Source organism: Xenopus laevis, chromosome 3L (genome assembly GCF_017654675.1).
Source record: "Xenopus laevis strain J_2021 chromosome 3L, Xenopus_laevis_v10.1, whole genome shotgun sequence".
Taxonomy (NCBI): Eukaryota; Metazoa; Chordata; class Amphibia; order Anura; family Pipidae; genus Xenopus; species Xenopus laevis.
The window spans coordinates 3,542,867-3,559,271 of NC_054375.1; the positions used below are offsets into that span (position 1 = coordinate 3,542,867).

The 16,405-nt window shown below is 45.1% G+C and overlaps 1 protein-coding gene across 2 annotated transcripts in view; it reads left to right on the forward strand.

Moving 5' to 3' along the window:
* Window positions 1–862: 862 nt before the first annotated feature.
* The window catches only part of shisal1.L (shisa like 1 L homeolog), a 45,227-nt gene continuing 29,684 nt past the window's right edge, over window positions 863–16,405 (forward strand). Inside the window, exon 1 of one of the 2 annotated variants that reach the window (XM_041585833.1) lies at window positions 863–1,415. The gene's annotated coding sequence lies outside the window, so the exon portion shown is untranslated. The remainder of the gene's footprint in view (window positions 1,416–16,405) is intronic. The other variant, XM_018251875.2, reaches the window with a different exon arrangement.

Below are 16,405 nucleotides of genomic sequence, written 5' to 3' on the forward strand. Positions count from 1 at the left end.
ACTTAGCATCATGATGACATCACTCTGTGTATTATATTTTGTTTACAGGACATTCTCAATCCCTGGGATTACTTGCCCTTTATCTTTTCTCAGAGTGGAACATAAGGGGGAGTCTGTCGTATGGAACTGCCCCTGGCTGGGGTTTAAGAGCAATGAATGCCCCAGCAGCAGCAAATTGATAGAGGGGAGTTGTGTCTGCGTTGTTGGGTGTGGGATGTTGGGTGTGGGATGTTGAGTGTGGGGTTTTGGGTGTGGGATGCTGGGTGTGGGGTGTTGGGTGTGGGGTTTTGGGTGTGGGATGCTGGGTGTGGGGTGTTGGGTGTGAGGTGTTGGGTGTGAGGTTTTGGATGAGGGATGTTGGGTGTGGGATGTTGGGTGTGGGGTTTTGGATGGGGGATGCTGGGTGTGGGGTGTGAGGTGTTGGGTGTGAGGTTTTGGGTGAGGGATGTTGGATGTGGGGTTTTGGGTGAGGGATGTTGGGTGTGTGGTGTTGGGTGTGGGGTTTTGGGTGAGGGATGTTGGGTGTGGGGTGTTGGGTGTGGGGTTTTGGGTGTGGGATGTTGGGTGTGGGATGTTGGGTGTGGTGTTTTGGGTGTGGGATGTTGGGTGTTGGGTGTGGGGTTTTGGGAGTGGGATGTTGGGTGTGGGGTTTTGGGTGTGGGATTTTGGGTGTGGGGTTTTGGGTGTGGGATGTTGGGTGTGGGGTTTTGGGTGTGGGATTTTGGGTGTGGGATGTTGAGTGTGGGATGTTGGGTGTGGGGTGTGGGGTTTTGGGTGTGGGATGTTGGGTGTGGGGTTTTGGGTGTGGGGTTTTGGGTGTGGGATGTTGGGTGTGGGGTGCTGGGTGGGGGCAGAGTCATGCAGCCGGTAATTGCCCAGATCTCTGTCTCTGTCATTAGAACTGTGAGTGAGAGCTGCTCTGGATCGGAGCCAGTGATCTGGAATAAAGGGAAACAGAGACAGACAGGGGGAAGAGGAAGAAGAAGAAGAGGAGGAGGAGGACTGAGGAGCCTAATCCAGAATAATGGGCTGCAGGAGACAGTGACAGAGGAGGAGAGGAGAGGGGCAGCACTTTGAGGGGAGGGAGGTGAATTCAGAGCACAGTTTGGCAGAGGAGGGAGAGCACAGGTTCAGTGTAAGGTTCTCTCTGCCTCTGAATCCAGCGCCAAACAACGCTCCATCCTCCTCCTCTGGGATAAAGGGGTTAACCCCACACAACTGCCTTTCCACCTGGAATAACACGGAATATCCCCCCGGATACCTGCCCAGAGCTCTGCTGGGGTCGGAGAAAGAGGAGACAAATCAGCTGGGCGGCTTGTTATGGTTTCCCTCCTGTCTGACCTCCCCCTGGGGTGCAAGATTTGGGGAAGGATGAGTTCAGTACTGGGGTCCAAGAGGAGCCCCTCAGCTCAAAGGTGAGTCCACAACCCCACCCTTAACCCCCACCATTTAATGGGCATTGACTCTCCCAGGTGACAGTTTAGTCTCATCCGTCAGGTCTTCCTATAGTAAAATTACTCCTTATTGTAAACTGCTTGGGGGTCGGGGGTAATTATGGAATATTATTGATGTAGTTACTACACGTGACTAAGGGCACTGGGGAAAATGCAGAATGTGGGGGGGGCACGAGGCAACAGGGCAAATTAATAGAAGCTCTGGGGGGTATTTAATGGAGCAGAGAATTGAGTTTATTGTATTTCAGAAATAAACAGCCCCTGGGGGGATAGAACGCGTCACAGCACAGGACCCCCCAGTAATAAGTGGGGTCCCCCGGGGTCATTTCACACTGGGTGGGGGCTGGTTGATTCTCAGGTGAGAGGGGGGAGTGGGTTGTGGCTCCTGATCCCCCTCGGACAGAAATGAGAATATTTTGTAGCAGAAGCAAAACTGGAAGCTTAATTACTCACTGGGGGGAAACGGGGGGATTATACACATAATGACGTTTCTATCATTTGTAATTAGTAAACTGAAGCCCCACCCTTGTCATTATACAAAGTAATGAACCCCTTCTTTGTCATTCTGTCACCCTCATCTCAATTAATATCATCCCTGCCACCGACTCCCTGAAATCTCAATCCTACCCCCATTTATACTCTGAGACCCCTCTAAATCCAAACCTAAATATTTACCCATTTAGTCCCACACCCACCATTCACATTTACCCCTCAACCCACTACTTACTCAATACATTTACCCCTCAACCCACTACTCACTCAATAGATTTACCCCTCAACCCACTACTCACTCAATAGATTTACCCCTCAACCCACTACTCACTTAATAGATTTACCCCTCAACCCACTACTCACTCAATAGATTTACCCCTTAACCCACTACTCACTCAATACATTTACCCCTTAACCCACTACTCACTCAATACATTTACCCCTCAACCCATTACCCACTCAATAGATTTACCCCTTAACCGACTACTCACTCAATAGATTAACCCCTTAACCCACTACTCACTCAATAGATTTACCCCTCAACCCACTACTCACTCAATAGATTTACGCCTCAACCCACTACTCACTCAATAGATTTACCCCTCAACCCCCTACTCACTCAATAGATTTACCCCTCAACCCACTACTCACTCAATAGATTTACCCCTTAACCCACTACTCACTCAATAGATTTACCCCTCAACCCATTACTCACTAAATAGATTTACCCCTCAACCCACTACTCACTTAATATATTTAACCCTCAACCCACTACTCACTCAATAGATTTACCCCTCAACCCACTACTCACTTAATAGATTTACCCCTCAACCCACTACTCACTCAATAGATTTACCCCTTAACCCACTACTCACTCAATACATTTACCCCTTAACCCACTACTCACTCAATACATTTACCCCTCAACCCATTACCCACTCAATAGATTTACCCCTTAACCGACTACTCACTCAATAGATTAACCCCTTAACCCACTACTCACTCAATAGATTTACCCCTCAACCCACTACTCACTCAATAGATTTACGCCTCAACCCACTACTCACTCAATAGATTTACCCCTCAACCCCCTACTCACTCAATAGATTTACCCCTCAACCCACTACTCACTCAATAGATTTACCCCTTAACCCACTACTCACTCAATAGATTTACCCCTCAACCCATTACTCACTAAATAGATTTACCCCTCAACCCACTACTCACTTAATATATTTAACCCTCAACCCACTACTCACTCAATAGATTTACCCCTCAACCCACTACTCACTTAATAGATTTACCCCTCAACCCACTACTCACTCAATAGATTTACCCCTTAACCCACTACTCACTCAATACATTTACCCCTTAACCCACTACTCACTCAATACATTTACCCCTCAACCCATTACCCACTCAATAGATTTACCCCTTAACCGACTACTCACTCAATAGATTAACCCCTTAACCCACTACTCACTCAATAGATTTACCCCTCAACCCACTACTCACTCAATAGATTTACGCCTCAACCCACTACTCACTCAATAGATTTACCCCTCAACCCCCTACTCACTCAATAGATTTACCCCTCAACCCACTACTCACTCAATAGATTTACCCCTCAACCCACTACTCACTCAATAGATTTACCCCTCAACCCATTACTCACTAAATAGATTTACCCCTCAACCCACTACTCACTTAATATATTTAACCCTCAACCCACTACTCACTCAATAGATTTACCCCTTAACCCACTTCTCACTCAATAGATTTACCCCTCAACCCACTACTCACTCAATAGATTTACCCCTCAACCCACTTCTCACTCAATAGATTTACCCCTAACCCACTACTCACTCAATAGATTTATCTACAGATTTACCCCTTAACCCACCAAACAGTTTTCAGATTTACCTGCAGGTTTGCCCCCTTTCTACCCACCTAAGACCACGTGATTAACCCTCTACTTCCCACCCCAGGGGAACATTTACTTCCCTCCATCTCTCCGACCTGCAAGTACAACCTGAATCCTCTGCACCCCAATTTCACCTCCACCTTGGTTGCAGGAATAACTATTTCTAGCCCCCAATCTGCAGGTTTAACCGTCTCCTCCCTGCCCAGTCTTCATCATAAAATCCTTTCTAATCACCAAAACTATAGGTTCAACTCTGCCCTCCAGTTTACAGGTTCTATCCCTCTCCACCCAATTTGGTACAACCTTTGTGTCACCCCATTACTGACTCCCTGATCCCCCTCTTTAACCTCAGCTACTGGGAGATACATTTATTTAAGGGGAGAAACACCAACAATAGTGAGCCCAAAATGTATCCCCCGTCTCAGCCTGACTGATGGGAACCATTCCTATTCACTATTGAGCCACAGAGAGTAACTCCATTCTGACAGTCCTGCGGTTGCCTGGGCAGCGCTGCTCACACTTTATTGCCTGAGACACTTTGGCAGAAGAACATATTGTACCTACAGACAGTGAGAAGCTGCTTTTAGCTAATTCTGCACCCCCCCCCATTGGAGAGGCCCGGGAACCCTTGGCACAGACTGATTAAGTTGCAGTATAAGTGTCACGTTTGTGCCAGGCTGACGTGTAGTTCTGGGCTTGTAGCTCAGACCATGTGGTACAAATTTACTATCATTAGTTTTGGTTGTGAGCCCGACACTCGCTGACATTCCAGGGCTTCACACAGCTGGCACCGGGGAATCCAAACAGTAACACAAACAAGTTTTATAATGCGCTGACCTCAGCTCCTCTCCGACACACACACCGAAAACTCCCCGCACCCTAGGGCTAAATAGCAATGACGTATTAAATGTATTAAATGTAAGCAGCAGTCCAGTCCTGCTTTATGGTTGAGATTCTAGCTATCTGTATAACAGAACATTCTGTCCCAGTGGCTGCACAGATCCTATCTGATCCCCATTGTAAGCAGCAGTCCTGTCCTGCTTTATGGCAGCTGAGATTCTAGCTATCTGTATAACAGAACATTCTGTCCCAGTGGCTGCACAGATCCTATCTGATCCCCATTGTAAGCAACAGTCCTGTCCTGCTTTATGGCAGCTGAGATTCTATCTGTATAACAGAACATTCTGTCCCAGTGGCTGCACAGATCCTATCTGATCCCCATTGTAAGCAGCAGTCCTGTCCTGCTTTATGGCAGCTGAGATTCTAGCTATCTGTATAACAGAGCATTCTGTCCCAGTGGCTGCACAGATCCTATCTGATCCCCATTGTAAGCAGCAGTCCTGTCCTGCTTTATGGCAGCTGAGATTCTAGCTATCTGTATAACAGAACATTCTGTCCCAGTGGCTGCACAGATCCTATCTGATCCCCATTGTAAGCAGCAGTCCTGTCCTGCTTTATGGCAGCTGAGATTCTAGCTATCTGTATAACAGAACATTCTGTCCCAGTGGCTGGGAAAGGGTCGAAATGCCTAAATTGATCCAGATTATGGTCCCATTGCCTTTTTGGAGTCCAGAAGAATTTTTTTGACCCCTGAAGCTTTATATGAGTTTTTTCCCCTTTCTCTGGTGTATAAACTGGCAGTTTGGCAGGTTTAGAGCAAAAGGTTGAACTCAATGGACTTGTGGCTTTTTCCAACTTGTATTTTTATGTCACTGTGTTGCCTTAACTCCAACAAACAACCCCCCCCACCACCACCACATATAAACTGCCGAACTGGGAATCAATATTTATTTGCCGCTGGGGCCTTAATTAATGTTTTTCTTAATTAGCTGATTAGTGCTACTTGTTTCTATAGCAACATCAAACTTGGCCTCATTAGTCATGTTTTCTGCGTGCCATACAGCGAATATTCCATAAATCATTAAATCGGCCTCTTTAGATCAAGAATTGAATAAAATTAAATTGATTAGCCCCGCCCCCTCGCCTGCACTCGCACACGCGGCGTTGGTTTAAGGCTGTATGTATCATTTATATGGAAAACTTTATTTTATATAGGGTTAAATACCATTTCTAGTCCCTTGTACAATATGAATGTAAATGGATAACAAATATTTGTATTAATACTTGTGGGCGGGAGCTGCCATTGTGATGTACGTCCCTTGGGCTCTTCTCTAGGCAGAGACACAATTTGTCGCCTTTAGTGATGGGCAAATAAAATCGCAGCGCGTCAACGCTATTCGGACGCCTTTGACTTTAATGCTGGCGTCAAAATTGCTGCCGGCGTCCTTTTTTGAGTTTCAGCGAATTTTTCACGAATTTCTCCGCATTTTTTACGGCGAAGCGAAACAGGAGAAATTTGTGAGCTTCTGTTTAGTTGATTTATTCCAGGATTTGGGGCTACCGAGTGGCATCTCTTGTAAAGCAGCACAAAGGGAATCAGTAAATGTGCAATGAGCTCGGCTGAGACAAGATAAAGGGCAAGCGAATGCGCTTTCTTTCCCTTCTCGTCTCTCCTTTATTGCAAAGCGCTTTCGCATTATAAAATATGAGACGAGGAAACACGTGGCCCTGAGCAAACATTGAAGCAGACGGGCGGAGAGGAAAATCTTTTTATCTGGGGCTGCTGTACAAACAAGACATTGATATCATGTTGATGAATTAACTTGGACAGGAAATCAATCAGCGTAATATGAATCTCGCAGGGGGATGAATTATATGTTAATGTCCCTTTATTACAAATGACAGGGGGAATTAGCCTCTGGTTCTGTCGTAATGGTCAACATGTCGCCCATGTCTATTGCTTGGTCACAGGCAGATCTGAAGTTGCCATAGATTGTCACTATTTATTATGCCTGTGTGTGTGTGTGGGGGGGGGGGCTGTTTGGGCCTCTGTGTAAATTAAGTGCCAGGGTCTAGTTTGAATCTCAGTTCGGACCTCTGTCAAAAAGCTGCCTTCAGAGTGTGTGTGTTCTAGTTCCACCTTGAGTTACAGATTCCCTGCCCCTCCCCTTCCCCTGGAAGCTTCCATCAGAGTATTGTAGTCTCACCTATTTTTTGTTACAGATACCCTGCTCCACCCCCTGTAGGCTTCCATCAGAGTAATGTAGTCCCACCCACTGCTTGAGTTACAGATTCCCTTCCCCCCATACATTTCCATAAGAGTAATGTAGTCCCACCCACAGTTTGAATTACAGATGCCCTCCCCCTCCCCCTGGAAGCTTCCATAAGAGTAATGTAGTTGCACCAACTTTTTTAAGTTACAGATGCCCTGTTCCACCCTCTGTACTCTTACATCAGAGTTTTGTAGTCCCACCCACTTTTTGAGTTAAATACCCTGCTCCACCCCCTGTAGGCTTCCATCAGAGTAATGTAGTCCCACCCACTTTTTGAGTTAAATACCCTGCTCCACCCCCTGTAGGCTTCCATCAGAGTAATGTAGTCCCACCCACTTTTTTAGTTAAATACCCTGCTCCACCCCCTGTAGGCTTCCATCAGAGTAATGTAGTTCCACCCACTTTTTTAGTTAGATACCCTGCTCTACCCCCTTTAAGCCTCCATCAGAGTATTGTAGTCCCATCCACTTTTTGAGTTACAGATACCCTAATCCACCCCTGTAAACTTCCATCACAGTATTGTAGTCTCCGCCATTTATTGTTACAGATACCCTGCTCCACCCCTGTAGGCTTCCATCAGAGTAATGTAGTCCCACCCACTTTTTAGTTAAATATCCTGCTCCACCCCCTGTAGGCTTCCATCAGAATATTGTAGTCTCAGCCATTTTTTGTTACAGATACCCTGCTCCACCCCCTGTAGGCTTCCATCAGAGTAATGTAGTCCCACCCACTTTTTAGTTAAATACCCTGCTCCACCCCCTGTAGGCTTCCATCAGAGTAATATAGTCCCACCCACTTTTTTAGTTAGATACCCTGCTCTACCCCCTTTAAGCCTCCATCAGAGTATTGTAGTCCCATCCATTTTTTTGTTACATATACCCTGCTCCACCCCCTGTAAGCCTCTATCGGAGTATTGTAGTCCCACCCACTTTTTGAGTTACAGATACCTAATCCACCCGTGTAAGCTTCCATCAGAGTATTGTAGTCCCACCCAATTTTTATTACAGATACCCTGCTTCACCCCCTGTAGGCTTCCATTAGAGTATGGTAGTCCCACCCACTGTTTGAGTTACAGATGCCCTGTCCCTCCCCCTTCCAGCCCATCAGGCTCTTACCCAGAACCCCCTGCAGCAAGCAGTTCATAATAAAAAAAACAACGACATAGAATAGAATATTTCCCTACAAACTCTACAAACTCCCATTTTTTAATAAAATAATCTTTTTGATTTTCTTCCCCTTTATGTTTCCAGACAGCACATTACTCCTAGTTCATGAAATTGCCCTGATATTTCCCATTATTCCCGACTGTTCTTCTCAGAACCCTCATATTGTTCCTCCTCACTTTGTAGTTTCCTAACTGAGCAATTCAAGCTCTCCCGGCCGGCAGCCCTGCTGTGATCTGAGAGCCGAGGGGCTTTGATGGGACAAAGGCTTTTCCCTTAGTGTTTCCTCTTAATGGTTTTACATTGTATCACTGCCTCACTCCTCTCTCTCTCCCCGAGGGTCTGGAGCGTTCCATAGAAAGGAGAATGGGGGGTGAGATACAGGGGGACAATGATAATAATAAGAACCAATAACAAGGACTTTCTTATTAATGGGAGAGATTTCCAATTATACCCATGCAATGTCTGTATCTATCATTTATGCAGCTTGTTTTGGGGGGCGGAGGATATAAAATAAGGTTGAAATAATATTCATGGAAAAAGTCTGAATGAGTGGGATTGAAAGGCAAGATAATATTAGGAAACGGGGGCTGTAACTGTGGGATAAGATCTACAGGAAGGCAAGATGGGGTCAAGGGGTTTTAAAGGGTTTGTTCACATTTAAATTAATTGTTAGTGTGACACAGAAAGGGATATTCTGAGACAATTTGCAATTGGTTTTTATTTTTTATGTTTTTTAGCTTTTTATTCAGCAGCTCTCCAGTTTTCAATTTCAGCCTTCTGGTTGCTAGGTTGCAAATTCCCCCAGCAACCATGCATTGATTTGAACAAGAGACTGGAATGTGAATAAGAGAGGCCTGAATAGAAAGATGCAAAAAGTAGCCTTACAGAGCATTTGTTTTTAGATGGGGTCAGTGACCCCCATATGAAAGCTGGGACGAGTCAGAAGAAGAAGGCCAATGACTCAAAAACGATAAAAATAAATAAATAATGAAGACCAAGTGAATATGAGCCATTCTATAACATAGTAAAAGTTAACTTAGAGGTGAACCACCACTTCAGCAGCAGTGGTGTAGCTATAGTAGACATGTGATCCCCCAAAGGAGAGGCTGTGGGATCAGTGGTCCATCTTACCTACTCTTCCCTGACGATCTTCCCATCACTGTGTGTTGGAGACTCTGCATGCTAGTCATGGGGAGTGGCCACAGGAAGGCACGTTCTGCTCCCAGATGCCTGGTCATACTCACTGGACTGTATTCCCTTGCTAGAGCCTGACTGAGCATGTGATCCCCATCTGAAGGGTTTTCATGGTGGATCCTAAACCAAATCACGTCGCTCTCTGGATTTCAGTGTGGGTTAATGCTTTACATACTGTATTTCTTTTATAGTAGAGCAAATAAATCCTCTGTAAAGTTCTTTGCTGTAGAGCTGGGTATTACCCACCTATTGCTACTGGGCATCACATGTGGCCCTATAAACCCAGGAGTATGCGCTCCCAATGGGATGGCCCAGTAGGGGAACTTTCCCAGTCCAATGGCGTGCAGGGGATTCCCTTCCTAAACTTAAAAAGGCCGAATTCCACTTATTTATGAAATGAAGCTGCAGACAGTTCAGAGCGATGAGCGCCACTTGGGACGACGTTCAGCATTTATTTTTTATGTTTGGCCGCCGCTGCGTGGGTCTGTTTGTTCTCAGTGCTGATTCACTGTCTCCAGTCTGATCATAAAGGCACAACAGAGAATCCACACGTGCACTGGCCCTTTAAGAAAAACTGGCAGCAGGATATGTGGCAGTGAGCACCATGGGAGGCGCAAAAATGGAGGCTCGACCCTTCCCGTGGGCGACTGATTTAAAGGAGATGCTGATGTGGAAAGAGACTTTCCGACAGAGATTAATTACACGTTTCCAGTCGTTTCAGACTTCGGCTACATTGTTTCAAGAGTCGGAAGCACTCGACTTCATTATAGATTATCATTATCAGCGACTCCCCCGTTGTTTCCCAGAAGCTCCCAGTAATGATCATTTGCAAACGAGGCTCTAATGATCTGGGGGGTCCACATGTCAGGAGTCGCTCAGATGCAGTAACAATGACGCACTTATCTCCATTATTAGAATAACAATCCCCCCTACAATAAAGCTCCAATCAAATGTTTGTTTCATCTGGTCCCCATTGGAGAGCTGATCAGGGGGTTCTGGCAATGAAGGGGGCTCGTATCGATGTTCTTTATTCCCAGTATGATGGTATAGCTTATTGTGTGCCCAGAACATTCCTTCTCTGTATATTTGTATTTATACATATGGGAGGAGGAGGTGCCATATTGATTCCCTTAGACAGTACAGTATGAGGGTATAGCTTATTGTGTGCCCAGAACATTCCTTCTCTGTATATTTGTATTTATACATATGGGAGGAGGTGCCATACTGATTCCCTTAGACAGTACAGTATGAGGGTATAGCTTATTGTGTGCCCAGAACATTCCTTCTCTGTATATTTGTATTTATACATATGGGAGGGAGGTGCCATATTGATTCCCTTAGACAGCACAGTATGAGGGTATAGCTTATTGTGTGCCCAGAACATTCCTTCTCTGTATATTTGTATTTATACATATGGGAGGAGGAGGTGCCATATTGATTCCCTTAGACAGTACAGTATGAGGGTATAGCTTATTGTGTGCCCAGAACATTCCTTCTCTGTATATTTGTATTTATACATATGGGAGGAGGAGGTGGCCATATTGATTCCCTTAGACAGTACAGTATGAGGGTATAGCTTATTGTGTGCCCAGAACATTCCTTCTCTGTATATTTGTATTTATACATATGGGAGGAGGAGGTGCCATATTGATTCCCTTAGACAGTACAGTATGAGGGTATAGCTTATTGTGTGCCCAGAACATTCCTTCTCTGTATATCTGTATTTATACATATGGGAGGAGGTGCCATATTGATTCCCTTAGACAGTACAGTATGAGGGTATAGCTTATTGTGTGCCCAGAACATTCCTTCTCTGTATATTTGTATTTATACATATGGGAGGAGGAGGTGCCATACTGATTCCCTTAGACAGTACAGTATGAGGTTATAGCTTATTGTGTGCCCAGAACATTCCTTCTCTGTATATTTGTATTTATACATATGGGAGGGAGGTGCCATATTGATTCCCTTAGACAGTACAGTATGAGGGTATAGCTTATTGTGTGCCCAGAACATTCCTTCTCTGTATATTTGTATTTATACATATGGGAGGAGGGAGGTGCCATATTGATTCCCTTAGACAGTACAGTATGAGTGTATAGCTTATTGTGTGCCCAGAACATTCCTTCTCTGTATATTTGTATTTATAGATATGGGAGGAGGAGGTGCCATATTGATTCCCTTAGACAGTACAGTATGAGGGTATAGCTTATTGTGTGCCCAGAACATTCCTTCTCTGTATATTTGTATTTATACATATGAGAGGAGGAGGTGCCATATTGATTCCCTTAGACAGTACAGTATGAGGGTATAGCTTATTGTGTGCCCAGAACATTCCTTCTCTGTATATTTGTATTTATACATATGGGAGGAGGGAGGTGCCATATTGATTCCCTTAGACAGTACAGTATGAGTGTATAGCTTATTGTGTGCCCAGAACATTCCTTCTCTGTATATTTGTATTTATACATATGGGAGGAGGAGGTGCCATATTGATTCCCTTAGACAGTACAGTATGAGGGTATAGCTTATTGTGTGCCCAGAACATTCCTTCTCTGTATATTTGTATTTATACATATGAGAGGAGGAGGTGCCATATTGATTCCCTTAGACAGTACAGTATGAGGGTATAGCTTATTGTGTGCCCAGAACATTCCTTCTCTGTATATTTGTATTTATACATATGGGAGGAGGGAGGTGCCATATTGATTCCCTTAGACAGTACAGTATGAGTGTATAGCTTATTGTGTGCCCAGAACATTCCTTCTCTGTATATTTGTATTTATACATATGGGAGGAGGAGGTGCCATATTGATCCCTTAGACAGTACAGTATGAGGGTATAGCTTATTGTGTGCCCAGAACATTCCTTCTCTGTATATTTGTATTTATACATATGAGAGGAGGAGGTGCCATATTGATTCCCTTAGACAGTACAGTATGAGGGTATAGCTTATTGTGTGCCCAGAACATTCCTTCTCTGTATATTTGTATTTATACATATGGGAGGAGGAGGTGCCATATTGATTCCCTTAGACAGTACAGTATGAGGGTATAGCTTATTGTGTGCCCAGAACATTCCTTCTCTGTATATTTGTATTTATACATATGGGAGGAGGAGGTGCCATATTGATTCCCTTAGACAGTACAGTATGAGGGTATAGCTTATTGTGTGCCCAGAACATTCCTTCTCTGTATATTTGTATTTATACATATGGGAGGAGGCAGCCCGGTGATATTGAGCTTTACGGTCCCATTGAGCAGTTGCTTTCAGAACTAACCCATTTCCATCTCAGGTTTAAGTGAGTAATTATTAGAGAAGATCCTGATTACATGGAAGGAAGTAGAACTGTCAGTTCCCAGACTCACTGATTGAGGGGAAGCAGATACATTATTGATCACGGCCTCTCATTTGTCATTAGAAGAGAAAGCGATTAGAATGAAGGGTCAATAGGCGCCTGTTTTTTCTCCAGAGGAGCACAAAGCTTTGCCTTGAGCAGACTATATAATGGGCCACTTAAAAAAGACCTTCCCATGAATTCTCTCTGCTTTCTTGCTGTACCCCCTAATTTATCTTGGTCAGCAGCCTGAATCCCATGGACCCTGGACCAGATCAGGAAAATAAACTCAGGTGACAGGTTCAATGCAGTCTATTGCATTCAACTTCTTCTGCTGTTGTGGGGCCCAGATTGCATAGATAGAATGTGCTGGGTGATTTTAGGACCCCTGCCTGTAGAATGAAGCATTAGTGAGCCCCGATAGCACGGCGGTTGCCAGTAAGATGACTGGAGGGTAGAGATGGACAAGACAGTTGCAGTAGGGCAGGTCGGAGCCAGTAGGGCAAGTTGGATAAAGTTAGGCAAGATGGAGACAGTAGGACAAGTTGAAGAAAGTAGGGCAAGATGTAGACAGTAGGACAAGTTGAAGACAGTAGGACAAGAGGGAGACAGTAGGGCAAGATGTAGACAGTAGGACAAGTTGAAGACAGTAGGACAAGTTGAAGACAGTAGGGCAAGATGGAGACAGTAGGACAAGTTGAAGACAGTAGGGCAAGATGTAGACCGTAGGACAAAGTGGGGACAGTAGGGCAATAAAGAGTCAGTAGGGCAAGATTGAAACCATGGAGCAAGGTGGGGGCAGTAGGGGAATATGGAGACAGTAGAGCAGGATGGTTAAAGTTGGGCAAGATAGGACAGTAGGGTAAGATGTAGAGAGAAGGCAAGGTGGAGAGAATAGGACAAGATGGAAACCATGGAGCAAGATGGAGACAGTAGGGCAAGATGGAGACAGTAGGGCAGGATGGAGACAGTAGGACAAAGTGGGGACAGTAGGGCAATATAGAGTCAGTAGGGCAAGATACAGTGCTACGTAATATGTTGGCGCTATATAAATACATGTTAATAATAAGATAGAAACCGTGGAGCAAGATGGTTAACGTTGGGCAAGATGGGGCAGTAGGGGAATATGGAGACAGTAGAGCAGGATGGTTAAAGTTGGGAAAGATGGGGCAGTAGGGTAAGATGTAGAGAGAAGGCAAGATGGAGAGAATAGGACAAGATGTAAACCATGGAGCAAGATGGAGACAGTAGGGCAAGATGGAAATAGTAGGACAAGATGAAGACAGTAGGGCAAGATGGAAACCATGGAGCTAGATGGAGACAGTAGGGAAGGATGGTTAACGTTGGGGAAGATGGAGACAGTAGGACAAGTTGTAGACAGTAGGACAAGATGGAGAAAGTAGGGCAAGACGGATAAAGTTGGGCAAGACATAGACAAGAGGACAAGATGGAAACCGTGGAGCAGGATGGTTAAAGTTGGACAAGTTGGAGACAGTAGGAGAAATGGAGACAGTAGAACAAGATGGAAACCATGGAGCAAGATGGAGACAGTAGATAAGGATGGTTTAATTTGGGGAAGATAAAGACAGTAGGACAAGTTGGAGACAATGTGTTATCCTGAGTGGCTCCTTATGCTCAAGGGATTTGTTTTCTGTTTCCCATCATCCCCTTCTGCCTCTCCGTTACATTGTTTCCCTACAATACGAGGTTCCGTCCGACTTTCAATCTTTCAATTTGCGCTTGATCATTCCCCACTCACCCCCGTTATTCCCATATCACATGTCACTGCGTGCTCATTGGCCGGGCAAAAAACAGAAATTGTTGTGGAAGATGTCTGTTCTCCAAACATCCCATTATTACAGGTTTGTGCCCCCAACCCTCCTGTGTCTCTGTCAAAATCTGTAAAATAAAGGGATGATTTATCATTTCAAGGGAAACTTCACCCAAAAGCTGTTTTTTTGCCTGCTGAAAGGAAATTGATTGGATTGTCTATACTTCCTGCTCCTGGGCTGTTCTCTTCCCCATGGGCAGAGAGTAACCTCCCTTGGGTAAGTGAATCCAGTTTCTACCCAGTACTTACCCAGGTACAGAGCTCTGATCTCTTTACTTCATGCTCCTGGGCTGTTCTCTTTCCCATGGTCAGACAGGAACCTCCCCCTGGGTAAGTGAATCCAATCTCCCCCAGTACTTACCCAGGTACAGAGCTCTGATTCTCTGTACTTCCTGCTCCTGGGCTGTTCTCTTTCCCATGGTCAGACAGGAACCTCCCCCTGGGTAAGTGAATCCAATCTCCCCCAGTACTTACCTAGATACAGAGCTCTGATTCTCTGTACTTCCTGCTCCTGGGCTGTTCTCTTTCCCATGGTCAGACAGGAACCTCCCCTGGGTAAGTGAATCCAATCTCCCCCAGTACTTACCCAGGTACAGAGTTCTGATTCTATGTACTTCCTGCTCCTGGGCTGTTCTCTTTCCCATGGTCAGACAGGAACCTCCCCCTGGGTAAGTGAATCCAATCTCCCCCAGTACTTACCCAGGTACAGAGCTCTGATTCTCTGTACTTCCTGCTCCTGGGCTGTTCTCTTTCCCATGGTCAGACAGGAACCTCCCCCTGGGTAAGTGAATCCAATCTCCCCCAGTACTTACCCAGGTACAGAGCTCTGATTCTCTGTACTTCCTGGGCTGTTCTCTTTCCCATGGTCAGAGAGGAACCTCCCCCTAGGTAAGTGAATCCAATCTCCCCCAGTACTTACCCAGGTACAAAGCTCTGATTCTCTGTACTTCCTGCTCCTGGGCTGTTCTCTTTCCCATGGTCAAGTGAAAATGACTGGTTTAAGCATCTACTTCCTACAACATTCTGTCTGACCTGGGGCCCCTTTGCCCTTAATCTCTGGCCCTTCCGAGGCATTAAAGACATGGCACAGGAATTACACGTTTTAATCCTTATTTAATCCTCTGTTATCATTAAGTGCAAGCGAATGGCAACTAGTGTAGAGCAGCCGGAGCCTGATTAGAGGCTTCCCATTGAGCACTGGATTGTAATCAACTTTAGGAGTCATTTGAGTGGTTGGCTGAAATTGAGGCTACATTGGAGGGAGCGGAAGTCAGGACCAGCAGTGCAGGTAATAACAATATATGCTGCAATTACACTTACATATAACTATAGTGACAGTTGAGTATTGGGGATGTGACAAGTTGCTGTGGCCATAAAGAGCCACAAATGGACTTTGTCTCATTGGCAGTGATTTGTGGGCCTGGTCCAGACTCCCCTTGATACATCGAGATTTAATCTGCCGACAGCTGCTGCTTTTCCAAGTACAATGGCTTTGGCTTTGGCTCGTGTTGGATCCGGTGTTTCCAACTAAACTCATCTGCAGCTAATATTTTGTTTGTGATAATTGTAAATGAGGATTTTATTGGCCCATTATCTCCCCTGAAATCCCAACACCCTCATCCACATATTTCATTCTCTCTTCTGTTATCAGCACTGAATGGCAGACAATGGTTATTATATGGTCTTCTCTAAGAGCCTTTGGCTGTCAGGGGATGCTGGGAGTTGTAGTAGAGCCAGACACTGTAACAAACCTTGTTTCCTGCCCATTTATACTTGGATTGGGTTGATAGATTGCTGATACGTAAGGTTTATACAAAGGGGCCCCGTCTGAAGGCCAGTTAGGGGGAGATTTGGGGCGAGTGTTTATTTGTACCCTGGGTACCCCTGGAACTAT